This window comes from Calidris pugnax, unplaced genomic scaffold (assembly GCF_001431845.1).
Source record: "Calidris pugnax isolate Ruff unplaced genomic scaffold, ASM143184v1 scaffold16, whole genome shotgun sequence".
NCBI lineage: Eukaryota > Metazoa > Chordata > Aves > Charadriiformes > Scolopacidae > Calidris > Calidris pugnax.
Genome location: NW_015090847.1, coordinates 970,053 through 973,876, shown reverse-complemented (window position 1 = coordinate 973,876; position 3,824 = coordinate 970,053). Strand labels below are relative to the sequence as shown.

General features: G+C 49.2%; 1 pseudogene across 1 annotated transcript; it reads right to left on the bottom strand.

Moving 5' to 3' along the window:
* Positions 1–498: 498 nt before the first annotated feature.
* On the bottom strand, positions 499–1,069 carry LOC106888687 (annotated as a pseudogene). Its single transcript, XR_001412154.1, has one exon. The product of XR_001412154.1 is annotated as an ER membrane protein complex subunit 4 pseudogene (transcript).
* Positions 1,070–3,824: the final 2,755 nt, after the last annotated feature.

The following is a 3,824-nucleotide window of genomic DNA, read 5'->3' as shown; positions in this document are numbered from 1 at the left end:
GTTTGCAGGATCTAAAATTGCCCCCAGAGTCCCAGAGGCGATGACGCCTTCTCAGCAGAGCGTCCCACACCTCACCAACGACGTTGGTGGTAAGTACCTTTCCTCAAGCACTGCAAATAGAGGTAAATGCATCCTTGCGCAGGCACTTCTTCTCTTGGAGAGATTGGTGCCTGATGAGCCACCAGAGCTATGGCACCCACAGTCCTTTTCTCCTTCCCCTCCTCTCATGCACTGGCTGCATCTAAGCCATGTGTCCCCTTGGCCTCCTACAGGTCAAGTGGCCAAAGCTGTCCTTCTGGATTCTCTGCCTATGGCCCCTTGGGACATTGGAAGGAGACCAGGGACGGCTGGGACTGGAGGAGCTCTTCTGCCAGAGAAGACCAAGTGAGTGTTTCTCAAGGAGTGCTTGCTGTTCAGGGCCCTGGTGAGGCCTCACCTCGACGGCTGGGTTCAGTTTTTTGTTTTTTTTTTAAATATAAAAAAAAAATTTTTTTAACATCACCAGCCTGCCATCATCTTTATTGGTGGGTGGGTGCATTGGGTCACAGGATCAGGCCCCCACCAGTGAACTCCATCCACTGTGGGGGGTCAACAAAGGCCAGGCAGTCAGAGGGATGGGTAGGCAGCAGCCCCATGGCCTGGCACTTGTAGAGGGCCAGTGCCAGCCCCAGTCCATTGCCCACCAGGAACACCAGCCCCTGAAGTGCCCGCTGGCTCGAGCTCTCCAATGCCTTCAGTGTGGCAGAGAGAGACATGAGGGCTTGCAGTGGGCGCCAGCCCATCATGCAGACCATCATGGCAGGGAAGATGGAGATGGTATTGCCGGCCATGTACATGATGAACAGGTTCATGGGGATCTGCTTCAGCGGCGCCAGTGCCACGTCCCAGCAGCGCTTCTCCATGAGGATTTTGTCACTTTTGTGGACACCACCCTCCCCCAGCTGCCGCTCGGTGAACCCCAGCGGCCCACGGCCCTCGGCGGCTCCACGGGGTCGCCCCCCCGGCGCCGCCGCCAGCTCCAACGACCACTTGAAACGCCGTCCCTGAACCGCCGCCGCCGCCATCTTGCGAGCACCCCAAGTTCTGGGCCCCTCACTACAAGAAAGACATTGAGCTTCTGGAGTGTGTCCAGAGGAGAGCCACCAAGCTGGTGAGGGGTGTGGAGAACAAGTCACATGAGGAGAGGCTGAGGGAACCGGGCATGTTTTGTCTGGAGAAGAGGAGGCTGAGGGGAGACCTCATTGCCCTCTACAGCTCCCTGAAAGGAGGGTGTAGAGAGGTGGGGGTTGGCCTCTTCTCCCAAGGGAATCATGCCAGGAGCAGAGGAAATGGTCTGAAGTTGGGGCAGGGGGGGGTTTAGATGAGATGTGAGGAAGAATGACTTTGCTGAGAGGGTGGTGAGGCCCTGGAAGGGCCTGCCCAGTGAGGTGGTGGAGTCACCATCCCTGGAGGGATTGAAGAACTGTGTAGAGGTGGCACTTGAGGGCATGCTCTAGTGCCTGAGATTGTTGGGTTGTGTCTGTTTGTGGATGTTTTTTTGTTTGATTTTTGTTTTGGTTTGGGTTTTTTTTGTGGTTGGACTCAATGATCTCAAAGGTCTCTTCCAGCCATGAAGATTCTGTGATTCTGTGAATGCAAATGCCGCAAATGTCTCCTCCTCTGCTGACATTTCCCGAGCAGAACTCTCTTCTTTGACCTCCCTCTGTAAACATTGACATTGCATTCACATGGCTAATAGATTTCTGTCTGTTTTTACTGCAGCTGAATGTTTCCACTGGGACCGTCACTACTTCTTACGGCTGGAAATGGACCTGCACCAGCTGTGAGGCTGTGTATAAAAACCCCACAGCCCAAATCCCCCATTTTTTTAACAGACTGCTGCTTCCTCATCGTTGTGAAGTCCCCATTCATTCTGAGATGGTGGGGAAAAAATATTCTCCCGACTTTCTGTTCAGTGCCTTCTCTTTGACCGTGCCAGAGAGCCTCCTTTAAAACCAAAAGGGTTCAGTGAAGCGGTAAAAGGAGCTTCCTAAGTCTTTGCTTTCCTTAATGTGAATGTTATGCAGACTCTTGGAGGGTGGCTTGAGGCAGGACTTCGGGGAGCCAGCGCTGACCAGTTTGCAAGCACTGAGTGGTCCACCTGAAAAAGAGTAGCCAGGAGCTGGTTTTGCACAAATACCTGATTTTCTCTAGTTGCCCCAGCCCCTTGCCTGTCATATTCAGCCCATTTCATCCCCCTCACTGTCAGTAAGGCAACAGAGGCAGGTCAACTATTGCCATCCTTCCCTTGTCGCCGCCTCTGGATCCACACAGAGGAATAATCAGCATCAACAAACATCCCACGTCTTTTTTTTTAAGACATCTGGCATGCACTGGGCAGGAAAAATACAGCAAGCTGGAGTTTCCTTCATTGGGAGAAGTGCATAATGTTATTTGGGACAAATCTAAAGTTTCTCAATTATGATTTTTTGCATATGAATGGGAATTCAGGCTTGGTCCCCGGAGGGACCATCATTATATGCATTAACAGACAGATGGGCTTTAGAAAAAAGGGGGAAAGCAGAAAGAAAATAGATGTTTATTCCGTGCTTAGGAAAATGCACAGGAGGGGAATCATCTCCCATTCTCCCCACACCAAGCACTTCTCTCTCTATAGGCTCTGAATGCGTTCACTCATCAGGGCTTATTGAGTAGCTGCTCATTAGCACAAGTTCAGCTCCCTTTCTGCAGAGCTTACATACACACACAGATATAAGTCCTCAGGATGGCAGACCTGCTTTCTCTTCTTTGGGGGGAGCACAAGGCCATGTTTCTGGAGCTTTAATTTTGATTTGACAAAGGCTCCTATAAATATATAAAAATATATATTATATTTTTGCATTTTTACACATATATATTTTTTATATTTTTTTAATTATCCCCTCATATATTTTTACAACCTCTGTCCATGCTGCCACTTGTCAAATCTGGGTAGGTTGCAGTGCCCTAGGGTAAACCTTCCCAGGGAATGTAAAAGGGCTTTGCCAATTGTCAGCTTCAAACAAAGCTAAAATCAAATCATTAGGCTGGGGGGAACCAAAAAAACCCTCATTTTTTCCATCTTCAAATCCTGATTTATCAGCTCCTGCAAACTCACTGCTTCATCAGTGGGATGTTTCCGTAGTGTAAAAAAATAACCTGGAGCAAAGCTGCTGTCCTTCTCACCTTTCTTTTAGAAAATTTGGCACCTCCTCTTCTTGAATAGGCAAATAATATTGTTGAAAAAAAAAAAAGCTTTCTTTAGGATACCTGTCCTGTGCCATCTCCAGGAACAAGACGCCTGCACAATGCCATTGGTGATGAAGGCATTTCACTTGGCTTCCTGCTGTTTTTTTCTCCAAGAAAAATGGGCCTTTTGCCTTTCTTCTTTGTCTATTCCTTTTTTTTTTTTTTCTCTTTTGGTTCAAGGGGAGCCCAGTTTCAAAGGGAGCCCTGCCACATTGCCCAACCTCCCGCTGCATGGAAAGGGCCACAACCTGGTCCTTCCCCTCCCAAAACTCAGCTGTACTCAGGCTTTTCAAATTTACAGGGATGGAGGGGTCACCAGTACAACCAACTTGGGGTTGTTTTCAGTCTTCTTTTACTTCCAAATCTGCTGTAAGCCACCGGGGTCTATCTCTTTTTTTTTTTTTTTTTAGCCCTTCCGAGCAATTTTGGGGGGTGAAATCACTTCAGCCATCGGCTTGCTTGCCACCCTAGGTGGTACCCTCATTACAGGGGTGCTACCCTTAATGAAGAGGCTGGGCTGCTTATCAGTTATGGCTCTGAGGATCACCGGAGCGTGG